General features: G+C 38.5%; 1 long non-coding RNA gene across 4 annotated transcripts; it reads left to right on the forward strand.

Annotated features, from left to right (window-relative positions):
* The first annotated feature begins 240 nt into the window (after positions 1-240).
* Positions 241-20,458, forward strand: LOC132295484 (uncharacterized). Of its 4 annotated transcripts, XR_009478496.1 has the most exons (5): positions 241-705; positions 2,426-2,535; positions 2,861-3,076; positions 3,731-3,885; positions 19,655-20,458. It is a non-coding gene; the product is annotated as an uncharacterized LOC132295484 (long non-coding RNA). The 4 variants fall into 4 exon arrangements; XR_009478495.1 differs by lacking the exons at positions 2,861-3,076; positions 19,655-20,458 and adding an exon at positions 16,322-17,571 and having other exon boundaries at positions 250-705; XR_009478494.1 differs by lacking the exons at positions 2,861-3,076; positions 19,655-20,458 and adding an exon at positions 18,221-18,493 and having other exon boundaries at positions 251-705.
* The last annotated feature ends 1,546 nt before the right edge of the window (positions 20,459-22,004 follow it).

Genomic DNA, 22,004 nt, shown 5'->3' on the forward strand with positions numbered 1-22,004 from the left:
CCATATACTTTTTACCAAGGTTTTAAAAAAACCATGGAAGAAGACCTTTTCTAACACGGTTTTAAAATTACCGTAATAGAAAATATATTTTTTACCACGACTATTTTAAAACCATGGTAGAAGACCCTTTCTACCACGGTTAATGGATAACCGTGATAAAAAATGATCTTTCTATCACGGTTCTTTGAGAACTGTGATAAAAAGCTAGCCCTTTGTACCACGGTTCATACGGAACCGTGGGAGAAAGCGAATTTATATTGGAGGGTGGTATTCCCGCTTATATTTTCAATGCTTGCCCTGTCCAAAAAAATAAAAAATAAAAATAATATATTCACCAAATCATTGCTTTTCCACACAAAGAAACCCACCAAGACAACCACTACTGCCTCTGATCCACATCTATTTCAATTCTAAGTCGGCGAACTCTCCAAGCCATGACCGCCACTGGGCATCTACAGAGCAAATGATCCACAGTAAACAAATCCAGATAGCCATAAAAAAAAAAAAACACACACTGACACACACACACTACCGGTCGGATCGAAGCCCTAACCTGTGAAAATGTTTTTCCCTCTTTCCATCAAGCCTCTTTCAGTTGGCCATCAGAGCAAACCCTAACCCCTAAAGAAGAAACCCTAAGTCTGGAATCCTCCATTAGAGACACGAAGGTGTGTTCGGCGATTTGCAGACGACCGCTGCTGTTAGGTTTGTTTCCAATCTATTTCTCTCCGTATTTATACACGTGTATATATATATATATATATATATATGCGTGTTTGTTCGCAAAACTTACTCGGTCGATTAAAATCGATACATTAATTTTTATTCTTATTCTTCTCACTCCCTGACCCTCTTGAAGCAAGCCCTAAGCCCAAATAACTTAGAGTTCAACTCAGAGTCTCAAATCCTCCATTGGAGTAGAATAGAAGTGGTAGAAATCACTGTGTTCTAATGCATTATCATTCTTTGCCGTCTGATTCCCCTAGCAAAAGGTAACCCTAATAATTTAGGTATCCCAGATGTATATTAAACTATTGATAGAAAGGAAATTAATTTCACTTGTATTAACACTTCCATTATGTCCCATGAGGTTGTTTATTTTCTTGTGTGTGTTTTTTATATTTCGTTATGTGATGTTGGTTGCTTTGGAAAGTAAGATTTGGGGTTGTGAACCTTTAGAACACTTCTTTCTTGTTTGTTAATTGAAGTGTCGGATTTTTATGTCTTAAATTAATTCCTGAGTTAGAGATGGTCTATATTTAATTCTCCATTTTATATCCTCTCAGTGAGAATTGGGATTGTGAACCTTTAAGACACTTCCTTTTTTTACACCATTGTGATACCATAAAATTAATATGCTACATTTTAAAGCACAATTTCCTATATATTTCTCATTCAATTGGTTTTGTGTACATCAATCACACTACGCTCCAAAAGCACATTTCTATGCACATTTCATTTTGTAAGATGAAGATGAAGATAATGATGATGAAGATTGATCCACTGAACAATTAATTCAGGCTTTTATCCATGATTCTATATTTTCTGAATTTCGTGAAACAAAATAAATGTCAAGTCTATCTGCAACCAAAAAATAGAATCCTTAATGAAGGTTAGTTGTGATTTTCCCTTCACATTTTTGGTGAAATTATTAATTTCTTATAGTAACTATAAAACATGATTTTCTCAGTTAATTATCCAGTGCTAGCGCAGTTCTTATCAAAAAAAAAAAGAGTAAGATTTTCTAAGTTAATTGCTGGAAATTTTTACGATTTGTTCAAAAAAAAATTACAGACCTATTTATTTATTTATTATTTGGTTAAGGGCATGATATACCATTCAAGAGAAGGCTTTATGAAGAAATGTTAATTTATACATGTTCTTAGTATTTATAGCATGCATGCGTTGTGTCTAAATCCTCTTTGGTATGTGTAAATCATCATTTCATGATTATGTAATTCCAAATGTCTACCAGTATGAAAATTATTGATATGAAACTTTTGAAATTGAAATACAAGAACCCAATACATTTATGAAAAAGATTTGATCTATAAAAGTGGGACAGATTGGTGGCTTTTTCAAAGCTTGAATGGCATAACTTTGTATTTTACATTTTCGGTAGAATACTAACATTGACTGTGATGGAAATTATCTTATATATTTCAAATTTGAGATGAAATTATTTTCCGGAAGTTTGTAATAAAAGATCATTTGATAGTTCGGATTCATTGAAAAATGACTAAAATTCTAACTTGAACCAAGAGCTGGATTCGAGTTATGGGACAAGTTTTAGGCCCTGATAAACTCAGAAATTTTACATGTGTGTATGTTTTTATTTGCTCATGTGCATATGTCAGAGCTTTCTAGTCAATTTTTATGAATTTTGCCGCAGGAGCTGAATTGTTTGGTTCCAATATTATTGCAGGTACCCAAATTTGAGTAGTTACTCATACCCATGTAGGCCACCTTCTGGAGGACCAAGAAATCGGATTAGTTTTGACTTTTGAAGTGCTATATTCATCTTGCCATTGCTGGGTATAACCCATATTTTTGTTAAATTTTTTCTTTGCACTACTTTTTGGTGTTTCAGGTCAAAGGTTTTCGCTACCAAGATGACCCATCATCATAGGAGCCCACTAGTATTAAGGTGTTCTTAGAATTCTGGGTTTCCTATTAATATTCTTTCTTTTCCTGCTTATTAGTTACATGCTGGTGTATAATTGCTGGGTGTATTATAACCCATATAAGGAGTGGTTGCTGTCAATGTGTCTCTCTTTCTAAGTCTTAGTACATATTAAAAATAGGGTAATTCATTCCTTACCATGACTACATTGTATAATGCTTTTCCCTATCTCTTCAGCAGCCCGAGTTTGGTATTTATGAACTACAAAGAGAAGGAAGAAAAGAACATAAAAATGAATGCACAACCATAAGCATTCATTCATTTTCTTCAGTCATTAGGGAGACATTACAGATCCTTTCAGCTTGAACTCGGTTTATATCTCAAGCTTACTTGATATACGTGAGATATATGTGGCAGTTTCTCTGCAGTCCTGGCATACATGCTTTTGTCCAGGTTTCTTAATATAATCTCTGTTACCTTTCTTTTTTGTTTACTTGATTAAGGGATAATGTAAGGCATGAAATGTGAAATGACATTCATTAAGAATTATTTGGAAGCAATGATTGATTGATTGCGTCAATTTTTTTTGTTTAAGATTGATTGGTTGTAGCAAATGATATTGATGTTGTGTGTGTTTTGAGTGAAACAAATATAACAATTGCATAAGTGCATATAGTTTTTTATTTTTACAAGTCAAAGTTGATTTAGTTTTTAAACATCAATGAGTTTGCATGAAAAATGTGCGACTTAAACTGTGACTTGTATACCTTGCTGAAATGAGTAATTCATTTGTTTTATTAGGAATGATTTAGTTTATCTTTTGAACGAGTGATATGCAAAAAAAAATTGGACACATTTCTCAGGAAAATCTCTAGACATGATAATTTTGTTACTTCCCTGTAGCCTTTTGATCTTTTCTGATGAAAAGTTTGTTATATACATCTGCAAGCTAGTCTTATTTGTTTTAACAACTAATTAATCCTAATTAAGATATATATGTGTTATATATATATGCAAGCTAGTCTAACAATATTAATTATGTTAATGCTAATGTCAACAAATATGTTTTGAAGATTATGCTTTGAATTTGGGTCTCAATGTTAACAGGTATGTAAGATCGATCTTCCCTTTCTCGTACATACAGCTAGAGGCCCCAGATTTGATATTTTTTCGTTGCTTGGCCCAAATCTTTGAAAGTGTTCTAAACTCCCATTTCTCTTCTTCTACTTTCTTCAATCACAGAGGCCGGATCTCTAACCCAGGTACTGTTTCTCAAATTCCTCATTCATCTCTATGTTCCTTTAGCTTTTTGTGTAGCCCATCTCTATAGAAATGCATATATAGATATATTTGTGCTATAATTTACCTTTTTTTCTGCTTATATTTTCTGTCCTGATGAGTGCATCCCAATAAGAAGTATGTATTGATAAAAGAAGAAAAGATTGCATTTTCCACACTATCAACAATCAATGAAAGAAAGAGGGATTGCTGCTTAATGTTACAACCCAACAGCAAACCTCCTACTCGATCAGTTTCATTTTTCTAGATTTGGTTATGGATTACTAATTTTTATTGCCTTGTTTTTGCTTCATATTGGCATGAAATTAGTTGAAGAATTGTTAGCCTGGTAGGTAAGCAGTTCGAGCCCATATAATAAATTTTTAAGAAAAAGGTCTATCTCAATACTCAAAGTTTTACCATTATTGAAGGTGCAACTTAGTAGAAATTATTTAGATAGCTCACTTTGTATAGTAAAGGGTTAAACTTTACAAAGTAGACCAAAAATACAAGATTTTCTCCCTTCTAAGATTAGTAAATCAAAGAATTCAGAATGATTAGTTTTTTAGAATTTAATTTTAACATTAGGGTGGGATTCTCTTTTCTTTTTCTTTCCACTGTTGTTCTTTTGTTACTTGTTTGTGTACAAGGTACTTAGGACTTCTTTTCTTTCTTCTTTTTCTTTGATTTTAACTTTAACTATTCATGACTTCCAAATGTAAATTATAATGTGTTTTAATTTATTTTTTCCTAGATAGGTTAGAAAAATGAACTTAGTCTCAAATAAGTAGTCCTAGAATTCAAGAATTAGTCAACTTGGTTTAAAATAATTGAAGCAGAAAACTAGATAAAAATAATTTTTTATATAAAATTCAACCACACACACAAAAGCAAAGAAAATTTTGGATGTTAGAGTGGCTTAAGCCTCATTTGTAAAGGACTTCATTCCAAAGAACATATATAATACAGTATAATAGATATACCTTGTAATCTGCTTTGACAAATAATCCAAGAATACAGTTCAGGAATATATATGCCCCGGCTATGGGAAAAGGTTTCTGTTGTTGCTTGTGATGCTGTTAGTTCTATATAGGGGTCCATTCATTAGTTTCTGTTGCATGTTCATTGTCACTAGCAAAAACTCAAGCATATTACATATATTACTTCATATTACAAAAAATAACTAAGTATACATTATTCAGTAGTACTTGGATTGAGAGGGAATAAGGGGCATACCTATGCATGGCAATCTCAAAAAAAGGACATCACCAAAGCCACGATGGTAATTGTCACAGGGCTAAATTACACCACGAATTTTTGCCTCTGCAATGGCACTTGGGGCCACCAAGTCTCAGCCAACACAACAACACAATATAGAAAATGTAAAGAAGGCACACACAGTTATAGGGACAAGCCACAACCTTTGCTCATATTAAACATATTACAAAGGAACATGACAAGGAACAACCAAGGCTCACACCCTCTTCTTTGTCCCCTCTACAAAGCCCACCTTAGGATTATATAGGCCACTCTCAAAACCGCCCATAACTGCCCACTAAGATGATGGATGACACCCCCATCCACCTAGGGTCGTGCTGGCACCCTCTAAATGAGCCAGCACTATAATGCAGTTGACAAGCCCAACTGCTAGACTTGTTGGCATGTTCTGCTCATGCCACATAACCACAAGAAGTTAGATTCTGCATAGTGGAGGAAACCACCCTTAACTGCCTGTGTGTTGGTCCTCTCAAAATTGTGCCACATGTTTGGGAGGTTACTCAGCACTCCCCCACTTCCCATGATGAGTGGGAAGTGCTAGTAACTTTCCCCAACCAACCGAGCCCACTAAGCCACCACCTCTTGTAACCGCAAGCCATGACTTTGTGTTGTCCATGCTCTAGCCACATCTGAGTCAACCTTGTGAACCTAGCCCAAGTTCACCAATCTGCACCCACATACATATGTCTCTGAGTGCACGGCGTGCCAAGCCATGCACGCCCGTGCGCACGCTCGGATGCACACCAAAGTGCACGCCGGCGCACACACTAGTGCCCTTCTTCGCGCGCCATGTTTGAACCCTCATGCGCCCGTGGCTATACGCCCACCTGGACACCCATGTGCACGCCGAGCTAGACGCTCGCGCACACTAGGTTGGACGCCTACCCGCGCACCCACCTGCACGCCCGCACGCGCGCCGCTGCACCCCAGCGCGCGTGTCGGTGCCCACTTGTTTGCCCTTTAATATCTTGGAAGCTCCCCACTTGTGCAACCATCTTGGAGTGGTGCAACACGTGCCCATGCACGTTGGCTAAGCCCTCTAAGCAAGCCATGCCATAGCCCAACCAATGTGCTCAACAGACCCCCCCCTAATATAGTCTTAAGGAAATCCAGCACTCTGACAGGAGTAAACATCACCCATGCTTGAGGAGTCATAATGGCCTTTCAGACCTTTCCCGACATCCAAATTGAGTGCCGTCTGCGCCAACCAGCTTCTATGGACTCAAGGTACCTCCCATAAAGATCCTGATTCAAAACTCCAAGTTTCACTTTTCGCCATATTTACGAAAGTGCCACTGGGCACCCCCAGTGCACGCCGAGCATCCTTTTAAGCATCTTGTGTGCACGCTGAGCATCTTGTGCACGCTGAGCATCTTGTGCACGCTGACAACCCCCTGAGCAATTCTCATGGCTGTCTAACCAAAGCCAAAGTATTCCCAAGACATGACATGGCCTTGAAATGCCCATGTCTTCCCTTGGACAACCGTCAAGGGGCTAACAAACCACCCCCACCAGAAGAAGTCGACGCCCTCGTCGACTTGTCCAAGTACTCCCTTACTTGTTTCTCAAACTGCCATAATGTCACATCCCTTTCCCAACTCGCCTCTGCTTCACTGCATCCTTTCCATTGCACCAAGTAATCAGTTCTGCGATTTTTCTTACTCTGACCCTGGGTCCGGTGAGACAAAATCTTCTCTACCTCCTTGTTAAACTGCAACCGAATAACAGGTGGGGCTCTCTTAGCCTGCTGTCTTGATGTATCTGCAGTGTCCTCATGAAAAGGCTTGAGGAAACTCATATGGAAAGTAGGATGGACCTTCAGTCTCTCAGGTAACTGTAATCTGTAAGCAACATTCCCCACTTTCTTCACAACTTCAAATGGACCATCATACTTCTGAATCAGCCCTCTGTGAACAGTCTTGCTGCTTATCTTCTTCCAAATCTATGGAGTCAACTTCAACAGAACCTTGTCTCCCACTTGGAACTCTAATGGCCTTCTCCCTTTATCTGCATATTTTTTCATCCTTCTCGCAGCCTTGGCAAGGCTGTCCTGTGCCTCTTCTACCATCTCCTGCATGGAACGGGCATATCGGTATGCTGCAGGGCATCTTCCACCAGTCCTCTACACTGCCACCTCCTGTGGTGTGCGAGGTTGTTGCCCTGTTGCCAACTCAAAGGGACTCATTCCTGTTGCTGAAGACCTGTGTAAATTAGAGAATTGTGCAGTGTCTAGCAACTCCAGCCAATTTTTCTGACTTGCAGTGACATAGTGCCTCAGATATTCTTCCAATAACTGGTTCATCCTCTCAGTCCGTCCGTCAGTCTGAGGATGGTTTGCTGTGGAGAACTTCAGTTCAGAACCCATCAAGCCAAATAGCACTGTCCAGAACCTTCCCGTAAATCTGGTGTCACGATCACTAACAATATCTTCGGGCAAGCCAAAATATTTCACCACAAACTTATGAAATAAACCAGCAGCAACTTCCGCTGGGCATGCATGTGGTGCAGCAATAAAAATTGCATACTTAGAGAATCTATCTACAACCACAAAAATAGATCTCATACCTTCCACCTTAGGAAAACCAGAAATGAAGTCCATTGAAACTGATTGCCATGGACGCTCTGGTATGGGCAAGGGTTGCAGTAGCCCTGCCTCCTTCTTCCTCTCATGCTTGTCTTTCTGACAGACCAAGCAAGTCTTGACATATAACTCTATGTCATCCTCCATCTTGGGCCAGTAATATGATCTAGATATCAACGCCAGCATTCTATCCACCCCTGGATGTCCAGCCCACTGAGGATCATGCATTTCTCGCATTAGTTCCCATCTCAAACCTCCAACAAGAACATATAATCTACCTCCTCTGGCGTAGAGTAGATTATCTTCAATCCAGTACTTTCTGACTTCACCATCAGTAACCTGTTGCTTTAGTTTCTGATAGGCATTGTCAGACTGAGATTGCTCTTTGATTCTGTCAAGGAAATCAGTATACACCGTTGTCAACGACGCCACATACTTCTGCACTTCTTTCCTACTCAAGGCATCAGCAACCTGATTCTGCTTTCCAGGTCTGTGAACCCACACAAAATTGAACTCCCCAAGAAACTCTTGCCAACGAGCTTGCTTTGGAGTAAGTTTTTTCTGTGTCTTGAAGTAGGTATTGGCCACATTATCAGTCACCACTGTAAACTTAGTACCCAACAGATAGTGCTTCTATGCGTTAAGACAATGTATCACTGCAGTCATCTCCTTCTCGTGAGTTGTATACCTCTGTTCAGCATCCTTAAGCTTCCTGCTTTCAAAGGCACATGGGTGTCCTTCTTGGACTAGAACCCCACCAATTGCTCTATCAGAGGCATCAGTATGCACTTCAAATGGCTAACCAAAGTCAGGCAGTCTCAAGACCGGTTCTGTAGACACTGCCTGCTTAAGCATCTCAAAAGCATTCTGGCACTCCTCAGACCAAACCCACTGTTTGTCCTTCTTCAGTAAGTCCGTTAAAGGACTAACCTTCTTGGAATACCCCTTTATAAACTTTCTGTAGTAGTTTGCCAACCCTAGAAAAGATCTCAACTCTGTCACTTTGGTAGGTGCAGACCAATCAAGGATGGCTTTCACCTTTCTCTCATCCATTCTGACATGGCCCTTACTGATCCAATGCCCTAAAAACATCACTTTTTGGCGACAAAACTCACACTTCTCCTTTTTGACAAAAACTGAAACTCCTTCAGTTTTGAGAAAACCAATCTCAAGTGTTTTAAGTGATCTTTTAATGACTCACTATAGACTACAATGTCATCCAAATAAACAACAACAAAGCGATCGATGTAGTCATAAAACACATTATTCATTAAGTTGCAGAAGGTTGCCGTGGCATTAGTTAGCCCAAACGGCATTACAAGAAATTCATAAGACCCATAGCGAGTTACACATGCAGTTTTGGGTTCATCTCCTTCTGCTATACGCACCTGCCAGTAGCCTGCACGTAAATCCAGCTTAGTAAAGTAGGATGCCCTTGACAACCTGTCAAATAAATCAGCGGCATTGGGCACTGGATACTTGTTCTTCACAGTCACCTTATTCAGAGCCCTATAGTCCACACACATCCGCATTGAGCCATCCTGCTTCTTCTGGAACAACACTGGCGCGCCATACGGTGCCTTGGATGGTTGAATATAACCAGACTCCAGCAACTCATCCAACAGTCTACGCAGTTCAGCTAGTTCTGAAGGCGCCATCCGGTATGGGGCCTGAGCAGGAGCCCTTGCACCCGGTTCCAACTTTATCTTGTGATCAACAACACGTCGAGGGGGCAATTACTTGGGTAGTTCTGGTGGCATCACTTCTGCAAATTCCTCTAGAATTTTAGCAACAGAATCCGGAACTTCAACAAGCTGGTCCGGTTTGATCTCTATCATAGCTGCAAGAAAGGTAGAGTCTCCCCTCTTCAAACCTGTTTTCACTTGGCAATGCAGAGATTATTTCGATGCAACCATATTTACGATCTTCCTTCTTTTGGTGCCCATAAAGAGCCACTGATGGAATAAAACATGGACAACTCCTGTCCCAAATAAAAACTCCTTCCAAATATGGCACAACTACCACTCTGGCTTTCGTAAGGAACTCAATTCCAAGAATTAGATCAAAATCATCTAAGGGAACAACCATAAGACTAACTACGCCCTCCCAACAACCAACTTTCATAGAAGTGGTGGCCATGCCTAAAACAGGCTTGGCTTCAGAATTCATAGCTTTCATCTTATTTGTATGTGGAATTAACTTTAAATTAAAGTTACTTACTTCCCTCTGCGCAATGAAGTTATGAGTGGCCCCCGTGTCCACCATTGCCAAAACTTCCTTGCCGTTCAGTGTCACCTGAATGAACATGAGCCCTTTCAACTCCATGGACTGTTCTTCAGTAAGAGCATTCAGCATTTGCAGAGGATTAACTCGGGTTGGACCAGATTCCGAGTCTGAGTCTCCTTTTGAATCAGCGACAATAGCACTCAGCTTCTCCCTCTTGGGACAGTCCCTAACACGATGGGGACCATTGCAGATGAAACAACCGTAGATGGGCTTAGTCCCACTACTACTCCATTTGTTGTTGTAATCTGCCTTGGCCTTGACAAAGCCACCGCCTTTATCCTTCTTTTGATTCTTGTCCTTCTTTTTGTCCTTGAACCTGAAGGACTGGCCTTTGTCTTTCTTCCCCTCCTTGGACTTCTTCTTGTCTTGTGTAGTAGACCCAGTCATCTTGAAATCTATAAGACAATCTGCCGCTGTCATGGCAGTAGGAAGGTCCCTCACACCTTGCCTACGGAGTTCTGCCTGAGCCCATGGTTGCAATCCGGACATGAAATTGAACAGCTTGTCCTCCTCTGACATATTTCGAATGTCCAGCATCAAGGAACTAAAGTCTTTCACATAGTCACGAACGGTACCTGTGTGCTTCAATTTCTTCAGAGATTCCCTTGCAATCCATGCAGTGTTCTGAGGCAAGAACTGGTCCTTCAATTCCTTCTTGAGGGTCTCCTAAACTTTAATCCGAGGCCTACCCGCAGAAGCATCGTCGTCTGTCCGTGTGCGCCACCATAGCTTTGCATCACCAGACAGATATATGCTTGTAATGGTCACCTTCTCGCCATCAGGGATCCGAGCAGCCTTGAAGTACTGCTCCATGTCCCATAGGAAATTCTCCAACTCTTTGGCATTTCGGGTACCACTAAAAGACTTGGGATCCGGCACCTTGATCTTCTGTGAAAGAGGATCACCACCGCCTCTGGAACTCCCATGAATGGCCTTCTTCACCAAGGACACTTCATCTTCAAGGTCTTTCAGGTTCTTCTTGAAGACGTCAATCAGTGACTCAACATCTTCAGAGATACGGGTCAATTGCTCTTTGGTGGCCTGCATGAAGTCACCAAACCCATCATGATTAGTCTTCAAGATCTCCAATTCAGAAGCCAAGTTTTCAATTCGAACAACAAGGCTCTCTGCACCATCTTGTACCTCTGTTTCTGTAGGAAAACCCACGAACTCTTCCAAATGGGAAACTCTCTCACGAGTATTACCTCCAGCCATCGTAGAACGGGGCTCTGATACCAATTGTCACAGGGCTAAATTACACCACGAATTTTTGCCTCTGCAATGGCACTTGGGGCCACCAAGTCTCAGCCAACACAACAACACAATATAGAAAATGTAAAGAAGGCACACACAGTTACAGGGACAAGCCCCAACCTTTGCTCATATAAAACATATTATAAAGGAACATGAGTTTGTACAAGGAACAACCAAGGCTCACACTCTCTACTCTGTCCCCTCTACAAAGCCCACCTTAGGATTATATAGGCCACTCTCAAAACTGCCCATAACTGCCCACTAAGATGATGGATGACACCCCCATCCACCTAGGGTCGTGCTGGCACCCTCTAAATGAGCCAGCACTATAATGCAGTTGACAAGCCCAACTGCTAGACTTGTTGGCATGTTCTGCTCATGCCACATAACCACAAGAAGTTAGATTCTGCATAGTGGAGGAAACCACCCTTAACCGCCTGTGTGTTGGTCCTCTCAGAATTGTGCCACATGTTTGGGAGGTTACTCAGCACTCCCCCACTTCCCATGATGAGTGGGAAGTGCTAGTAACTTCCCCCAACCAATCGAGCCCACTAAGCGACCACCTCTTGTAACCGCAAGCCATGACTTTGTGTTGTCCATGCTCTAGCCACATCTGAGTCAACCTTGTGAACCTAGCCCAAGTCCACCAATCTGCACCCACATACATATGTCTCTGAGTGCACGGCGTGCCAAGCCATGCACGCTCGTGCGCACGCTGGGATGCACACCAAAGTGCACGCCGGCGCACACGCTAGTGCCCTTTTTCGCGCGCCATGTTTGAACCCTCATGCGCCCGTGGCTATACACCCACCTGGATGCCCATGTGCACGCCGAGCTAGACGCTCGCGCACACTAGGTTGGACGCCTACCCGTGCGCCCACCTGCACGCCCGTACGCGCGCCGCTGCACCCCAGCGCGCGTGTCGGTGCCCGCTTGTTTGCCCTTCAATATCTTGGAAGCTCCCCACTTGTGCAACCATCTTGGAGTGGTGCAACACATGCCCATGCACGTTGGCTAAGCCCTCTAAGCAAGCCATGCCATAGCCCAACCGATGTGCTCAACAGACCCCCCCCTAATATAGTCTTAAGGAAATCCAGCACTCTGACAGGAGTAAACATCACCCATGCTTGAGGAGTCATAATGGCCTTTCAGACCTTTCCCGACATCCAAATTGAGTGCCGTCTGCGCCAACCAGCTTCTATGGACTCAAGGTACCTCCCATAAAGATCCTGAGTCAAAACTCCAAGTTTCACTTTTCGCCATATTTACGAAAGTGCCACTGGGCACCCCCAGTGCACTCCGAGCATCCTTTTAAGCATCTTGTGTGCACGCTGAGCATCTTGTGCACACTGACAACCCCCTGAGCAATCCTCATGGCTGTCTAACCAAAGCCAAAGTATTCCCAAGACATGGTATGGCCTTGAAATGCCCATGTCTTCCCTTGGACAACCGTCAAGGGGCTAACAGTAATCCTTATCCAGTAGGTCCTGAAATCATGAGAAAGAATCAAAAAAATGTTCAGTATCCTATATTTCCATCTCTATTAAAAGCATCAAAAGAGACCTAATTTTTTTTTGATAAGTCAAAAGAGACCTAAATTTAACATATATGCACACATATGCATATATATAACTAATAAACTGTATGACACAATCTACAAATGTATATAACTAAAACACATTGAACTAATTGCCCATCTTTGAAGAATTGAACTGTATGTAGGATGCCTGCTGAATTTATATTATCACACTGGACAATTCAAGTATATACAGCCTAAAAATAAAAAAAAACTCCCTGAATCAACTTTTTCTTTTCTTTTTATTTTATTTTATGGTAAGTCTAATCAACTCTATTAAGGAAGTTTTTGTAAAGATGAATAAGTAGCCTTGCAAATACATAAAGCTGGAAAAGGCTGGCACAAGATTCAACATAAAAGGCAACAACTGCCTCTCTCAACCCCCTTCACTCTTCTAGTACAACATTGAACATGTGGTTAGCATTAACATTGTTTTAAACTTAAAACTTCCACATTGGAAGTTATATGAAACCAGGCTTGGTCCCATAGTTGACATCTGATCATTAAGTACTAGAACAACTAAAGAAGCTAACACTGTAATGATCCGGATTTTCACGGATATTTTTTTTTTCTGTTGTCTTTCCTTTCTGAGTTCAATTCCCCTTCGCTTAGTGTCGTCTCGAGTGCTCTGGAGTGATTTCCGAGACTCTTTTCTGTGGATTGACAACTTCCTTTGAGGACCGAGTCGTTTCCGAATTTTTCGTTTTTCGACACTATTCACTTTTTGTCATTTTCCCTATTTCTTTCTTTTCCCTATTTTGTCTTTCCCCGTTTGACACTTTGTTGGCGTAACCACACTTCTTGTGTTCGGAGTTGGTTTTTGACTTCATGTATCTCCATCTTGAGTAGTTTCCATGAAATACGTATCTTTACTTTTGTAAGAAAGTACTCTGGTTGCTTTTAGTGTCCATAAGGGCATGGATGCAAAGTTCTTTGAAATTATTTTCTTTTCTTGGTGTGTTTTTCATAAATATCTTTTGAAGATATTTTTTCCAGGGGTTTTTAAGAAAATATTTTTGGAAGATATTTTCATTCTGGGCCATAAGTGCAGTTTTCAGTTTTTAGAGGGGCCATTGTGTAATTAATGAAAGTTATTGCAAAATATCTTGTTTTGAGCCTAGATCCTCGTACGGGATTCATTTTCACATTTCGTCGAATTCTGTACTCTTCGAATTTCCTCCTGGTCTATGTTTTCCAGTTTTAGGGTTTCTGGCTCCGGTTTGCTCCAAACTTGTTTTAGGCATAACTTTCTGCTCGTGACTCGATTATTGACGTCATTTTTTTCGTTGTTCATATTTTATCATTTTGAATCTTTTTTGTTCACAAAATTTTTATATTTGAGCGCGTCTGCTCAAATTTTACTTTTTCAGACCCGGTTGGGCTCGTTCGGGGCATTTTTTGAGATTTCTATAAAAGGGGGTGAGATATTTCATTTTTCATCTTCTCCCCTCTTCATGCTCGACCTGGAGCTTCCATGGCAGTCCAAGGGGTGCTGCCATCTTCTCTCTCCTCTTTTGGTTCAGTTTTCCTTGATGGAAAGTCTTCGGCCTTAACGTTTGTTGTTCCTCTCGCCGTGCTCTACCTTTCCCCCTTATTAGAATTCAGTTTTGACCATTTCTTGAGTTTGGTTTTGAGATCAAATTATGATTTTGATGGGGCTTTCATGGGGGTTATGTTCACAGCGTTGTCCCCGACAAAACCTAGTAGTTTCGTCGGATTCAGAGTCGTTCCATTTTGATGGCTTTTGAGATTTTCATCTCAAATTTAGATAGGGAATGTTTTAGGCTTTTGTGTGTGTTGTATTGAGTGTTTAGCATGATTATACAACTTATATATATGCCTTGTATCAAATATTGAAAGTTATTAATTTTTATTTCTTTGTGTAAGATTTAAAATTCATGATGATATATAACTTTGATTTGAATTGTGGCATGCTAGAAAATCTAGTTTTAATATGTTTGTTAACATATATTAAATTGGGATTAATTAAATAAGAATTGCTCTTTTTAATTAATATTTATCTTTTGTGAAAGATTAAAGTGCATGGCCGTACCTTGCATGAAATTAAGTTGTAGTATGCTTCTAAATTAGGTTTTGGAACGTTGTTTAACATACTTTAATTTAAGAGCATTTGGACAAGTATGAAAATTTAGAGATTTTAATTAAAATGATTAATTAAAATCTAATTGAGGGTTCCGTTGGCCTAATTGAGTGTTTTGCTTGATATTTGTGATAACTATGACTTATGTACTAGCATATGTTAATTTGGGACCATTTAGAGTTGTTTTAGAATTGAGAGATGTAATTATCATGATGTAATTAAATTCTACCTTGTTGCACCGTTTATTGAATCATGTAATTGATATTGATAATATGTTTAAGGCATGATTTTAGGCTTATAATGGAATTATAGGTTTATGTTCCAATATTGAATTATATTGTTATAGCGTGTAACGAATCGGACACTGAAGATTCGACATGCGATGTTATAATAGTGCGTAACGAATCGCGCTCTGAAGATTCGACATTTTCATCCTATAGTAGTTGTGGATTTGGAGCATGTGTTGTGTGGTTACAACCTACTTGTGCGTGAAGGTAGTTTCGTGTATTGTTTAATACGTATATAAGTTGTTAACTTATTTATTTTGGAGTCTTGGGACATTGTTAAGCTGAGATGGCTAGAGTTTGGCTTTAGTACGGGGACGTGAGTCCTCTAAGTCATTGAGATAGTGCGCACTAGGGGTGGTATGACCACGGGTTAATGCCCGGAATAACCATTGAGTCTCGACAGAATTCCGAGTTTAGATGTCCAAGTCTTCCACTATTTGTTTTCGCGTACAATTCCAGGTTAACAATCATGTTAATATTGTGACTTGTGGTTTTGGTTATTGGCGATTTTGATGATGTTAAGTTCATCTATGTTTATGATTTTAATGAATCATTTTAATGTTGTTAAGTACATTCATGTTTATGATTTTCAATAAATCATTGTGAGCTTTTAAATGTTGTTAAGTACATTCTTGTTTTATGATTTTTAATGAATCATTATGAGCTTTTGATGTTGAAAAGTACATCCATGCTATATTGTTCAAATGTAATTTAGGAATGATCCTATAGATTCATTTGGAACATAGACGTTAGGTGATATGATCACTTTTGTTGTTTTCGTATTTTAGATTTCAAATTGATGACTTGAGAATCTTTATTTTGTTGCTTTGAATAGCATGCTCCTATGTTGTTTGAATTGCATGAATGATGTGATTTATGCTAGATATGATCTTAGGTAGTTTAGGATGCTCCCTGAGTCTCACATTGACATAGACGTTAGGTGGAATGAACTACAATAATTAAATCATGCAAACTTGTAAAACGTAGGTCGATGCATGCTCATTTCTTACGAGTAGCTTTATGTTACTCACCCCTACGATACTGGGGCATATTTCAGGTACATGATACAAGATTGGAGATTGTAATTACTTGGGTGATTTGCTGAGTTGAGCTTCTTTAGAATCATTCTTGTTCACATGCAAGTGTTAGCATGTTCATGATTTGTCTATGAAATGTAATTTTTCTAACTTGGAGGTTTGACATGTCAAATGTTGTAAATGTATTGTAATGTGGCCATAGGCTATTGTAGCACATCTATTTTATCATATTACATACACTTGCATACTCACTTTGGCAAACAATACCTTCCTTGATGAAACAAAAACCTAAAGTTGCATTTTTTTTTTTTTGACCCTATTCTATTACAGGGGCATTTTGGGTATTTAAAAATGAGTTTTTATCATTTTTCCTCTCGTGTCACGTAGAAAAATTGATTTTGAGGGGGGTTTGTGTTTTTCCAGAAAACATTATCTTGGCCCTCAAAAATCCGTATTTTTCCATAAAATCCTTACTGCCAGGTTTTGCAAATTTTTAGTACAAATGTAGTTGGTACTATTCATCGACTTTTTTTTGAAAATCGTCACGACCGATCTGAAACTTCCGGAGGTTTTGTGGGTGTATTTTAAGTTTGCATTTTCAATTTAGGCAATTTAAAAACCTCCCGAAGCCCCATTTCCAAAACTTGGGTAGCAGCTCGGATTATTTTTTTTTCCTCTTGACCTAATTTTCTTGGTGGCATTCTGGGCATTCTAAAATGCATTTTTTTTTGTTTCCGTCCATGTGTGGGGTAGAAAACTTGATTTTAGGGGGGGTTTCTTCTTTGAGTTTTTCCAAAAAAGTCCGTTTAGATGCCCGTTTTTACTCTCAGTTGCAGCAATGGTGGGTTGTCTTCGTCGGGCCGCCACGACATCATTTTTGTTCTTGATCTTTCTCCTTCGTCCAGATTCTGAATGATGAAATTCTTGAGTCCATTATGATTAATTTTTATTGTCTTTCCAGCGGTGTGCTCGATAGCACTTGAATCCACTTTTTGAAAAATGTCCATTTTGCCCCTAGGTTCTTTTTGTCCGTTTTTGAAATGACACTTCTGCATTTGTTTCCTTTGGGTTCCGTGATCTCATTGAGGGTCGCATTGGTTTTTTAGAGTCGCATTGTATCTCTAGAGACCGTTGTTCCACCTTTCGTTTACGCATTTCAGATCCATTGTCGGGTCATCTTTTGGTCATCATTGACGCACCGGATTTACAAAACTTGGGCCGTCACAAACACAAGCACACACACACACACACACACACACACATAAGATACTCTACTAGAAGTCATACTTTGGGAGTCCACGAATGAAGGGCTTGAATTTGGCTGGGGAAATTACGGGGAGAGGATGAACTATAAAGTGAGGTAGGTTCGGTGATGACAGATATTTTCCCAGGAGAAATATCGGCCAAAAAAAAAAAAAAACAAACACACACACACACACACACACACAACTGTGAAAGCTAATCACCAAAGAAACTCCCACCAGCATTAACAACACTGGTCTTCACAACCTTTATCGTACCCCTAACATAAGATATTTCTAGCTGCAATACTAAAGGAAAATAAATATCAGATTTTTAACTTCTCACAAACCCAGGAACTAAAATAGGTGTGTGCGTGAGAGAGAGAGGGGGAGAGAGTAAACTTGTAACATGTACTACCTAACAACCATTAGGTGTGTAATCTCTATGCATTTTGTTTTCAATTGATTCACCTTTATTGCTTTTTAATGCACCAATTCTTGCTGCATGATGTAGAAGTGAGTCAAGACCATGTTAATACTTGCTTTGCTTGAGTTAATACGAAGAGTAGATCTTTCAATGTACCTTTATTATAATGCTTGTTTTGCTTGGTTTAATTTTGGAAACTTTACAAATTGCTTTACATTAATTCTCTTACTTCAACTATTACATCTTTTTAGGTCAAAGCTAGGATTGCGGGTTGCGATTGCTGTTACTTTTTTTGTTGTCACTATATTTTTTGTATAGCTCATGAAGAAGTTACATATATGGAAGAGAGAGACTAAAATAGAGCAAGAAGATATGAAGAATTTTTGTTTTATTTTGGTTAAGTAAATATATAAGGTGTGGATCATGTACTTATTTGAAATTTGTATATGGCTAATTTTTGTATAAAACAATGATTTGGAATTGGTTATATATATATATATATGATGTTATTGGTCATTTGTAAATTATTTTGGTTATAATGCTATTTTTTATTTATTTAGGGTTTGCTTATGGGTCCTTGTAAGGCTGGTAGTAGGGGAAAAAAAAAAAAAAAAAAAAAAGACTTCAAAATGGCTACACTAATTTTTTTTTTTTAAAATTATATAACACTTTCTACCACGGTTATGCACCGTGGTAGAAAGTCTATTACTTTCTAAGAAAATAGACTTTCTACCACGGTTTTGCATCATGGTAGAAAGAAAGACTTTCTACCACGGTGCAAAACCGTGGTAGAAAGTAGAGACTTTCTACCGTGGCTGTTTCCACCACAGTTTAAAACTGTGGTAGAAAGCCTTTTCCATGGTGGTAAAAAGTCATTTTTCTTGTAGTGATTCTGAGAGTGTTTTGTTACATAATCCGATAGCAAACTCAGTCTGAGGAGGGGAAAATAACACTTTAAGGGAAGTGAATACAAGTCTTCAAGTCTATATTTTTACTTGGTAATAAAGTTCTAGAAATCGGCACTAGTGTTTGATCATCTTCAAGTATCAAAAGTCTGATATTGAAGTTTCAGAAGTCTGACATTGAAGTTCCAAAAGTCTAGTCTTCTTCAACAACATCACAGTTTACAGACGTCGGCATTGGTTTTGGGTCATTTGTTTCTACAATATTCTTAAACTATTATTTGAATTGAAATCGTATGAGACGACATTGCTTTTAAGGTTATGTATCAAGACTTTGTAAAGTTAGATCAATTTGATGGATCTAACTTCACTCGTTGGAAGGATAAATTACTATTCCTAGTTGCTGTTCTAAATACATCGAATGTTTTGGATCCGAATCTTTAACCATTTGAAAGCTAGTTGATAATGACACAAAGAAAATTATTAAACACAGAAAGAAATGAGAGGAGGATAAACTGGTATATAGAGGACACATTTTGAACACACTTTTAGACTGGCTCTATAATCTTTATGCTCCTATGAAGCCACCTCGGGAAATCTGGAATGCATTTGAATTCAAGTACAAAATAAAGAAACTTCGTACAAATAAATTAAAGAATATTTAAGTACTTTTTATAAGCGCTGAAAAATATGCATTTAAACTCCTTAAGCTTGAGTATTCTAGAACCTTATTCTATCTTATTTTTCCGTTTTAGTCTAATTTCATGTTATGTCTCTTTTCAGGCACTTATCCCAAAAATAAGTCAATTTAGCTGAATTAGAGCATTTAAAGAAGCAATCTCAAGCTTAGTGGAAGAAAGGAGAAAAGTGGAAGCAAAGTAGTGCAAGAAGCCCTCTTCGATCGATCGAACCAAGATCTGGTCAATCGCACTGTGATCGTTCCAACCATGCTATGATGGTTTGAGCCTTTTGTCCTTATCTGCAAGAAAATTTCCCTTTCGATCGATCCAACCTTTCCTTCAATCGATCGAACATTTTTGATCTTATCCTCACCTACCACGTTTGTCCTTTTCCCAAAAATATCTCAGCTTTGTCATTATCCAAAAATGCACTGCCATAGTTTGATCGATCCAAGCAACCTTGTGATTGATCGAACTGCCTCAAGGGCATGAAAAATAGAATTCCATCCAACTTAAAGGTTTGGTTATGGTGCAATCATTTGGAGGTCCTAATGCACGAGTTCTAACCATTGGGTGTGACATTTGAGCTACCTATATAAAGATTTTGGCAATTTTGAGTAGATATACAATAGAGAGGCTAGAGAGTAGAGGGGAAAAATACACATTTTGGGAAAGTTCTTCCACTCATCTAGGGTTTCTACCAAGAACACAAGAGGAGGAAGATGATTTCTACCATGGAGATAGCCCTTGAGGGTTGGATGACAACATCAATGAGTGGCTAAACCATTCTTTTAGGGCTAGAGGTAGCCCTAACCATGTCTCATAGACCTTGATGTTTGTAATTAATGGGGATTTGTGTTGTAATTATTGTCTTTACATCTTATATATATAAATCTTGTTTCTACAATGATTTGTGTAGCTTAATACTTCCAATTGATCATTTAGTTCTATCCATATGTCTATGTATGCTAAAATGAATGTTTATGTATTTATTTCTAGATTTTGTGACATTGATGCATGTCTATGTGTGTTGATATTATGAATCTAGTGATGATCAAGGCATGGTGCTTAAATAGATTACTCTTGTGGTTTATTTAATGGTTCATACTTATTTATTAATGGATTGTGCCACCTTCTTAGTTTAATTAGTTTAATTTTCATGTCACTACCTTAGTTGTAATGTAGTTGCCTTACTTTCTTAGATAGGTGGACAATCCATGCTTGTTGGTTGATGTTACATGATTATGAATGCAAGTAGTATATTTCTCTAACTTAATGAGTGTGCATTAATAGTGGACTTATGGAAGGATTAATGGCTTAATTTGATATGTTGTGCTATTCACTAGATTAACTAGACAATGTCTGCTTACTTGACCATCCATGCTTAATATTCAATTAATGACACACACTTTCATTTACAACATATAATCCCCCTAATCCATCACATATTGAATGTCTAGGAAGGTAATGCTTAGTGCTGAACTCTATGTCACAAGGCTCCTCTCTCATATTCTCTACACCTCATACTTGCTATAGTTATTTTAAATTGCATTTGTTTATTTTAAATCATAGTATAATTCATCAACCAACCATTTTTTGATTATTTGACCTACTAATCCAACATTGATTTTCAAAAAAAAAAAGTACGCCTCCTTTCCCTTGGGAAGATCCCTACTTACTCTAGCTACATTAATAGTTAGTAGTGGTAATGGCATTCTATATATTCAAACTTGGCTACATTTTATTTTACCACATTTGTGCTGTGGTGCACGACATCCACACCAACTTTGAATTTTCAATGGTTGATAATATGTCAGATTTAGATCAAGTTCATGAATTGTAAGCCTTAGTCACAAATCTTTGTAAAGTTAAAATCGTATTTCCTAAGCCCTTCCAAGTAGGGTCTATTATTTCAAAATTGCCTCATAGTTGGAATGATTACAGAAATAAACTTCTGTATATGACAGAAGAATTTACTTTGGAGGAAATACAAAAGCACTTTTGAATTGAAGAGGAAACTCATATTTACGATAAGAAATACTATGTTCAAGATTCCTCTAAGGTGAACTATTTGATAAAGACAAATTAAATAAATATCAGAAAAGTCACAAGGTGAAAAATAAAGGTACTTTCAAAAGAAGTTATCCTTATAAGAATAAAAAGCTTCTAATGTGGAAAGAAATGGCATATTATTTGTGATTACAGGTACAAGAAGAATAAAAAGATAGAGAACAACAACAACTCAAATAATGCCAATATAATGAAAGATAAGACTTTTGATCTTATTGCTACGGTGTCTACAATTGGCATGATAACTAAATTGAATATAGTAACACTAACTGGGTCTTCATATTGGTGGCTTGATTCTTTAGCTACTATTCATGTCTGTAATGATAAAACACACTACAAGACATATAAATCTATAGATGATCAAGTGGTTTTGATGGGAAATC

The sequence above is a fragment of the Cornus florida genome, unplaced genomic scaffold (assembly GCF_030987335.1).
Source record: "Cornus florida cultivar Cherokee Brave unplaced genomic scaffold, ASM3098733v1 CherokeeBrave_3.0.0_Hap2_Chr02, whole genome shotgun sequence".
NCBI classification, from domain to species: Eukaryota; Viridiplantae; Streptophyta; class Magnoliopsida; order Cornales; family Cornaceae; genus Cornus; species Cornus florida.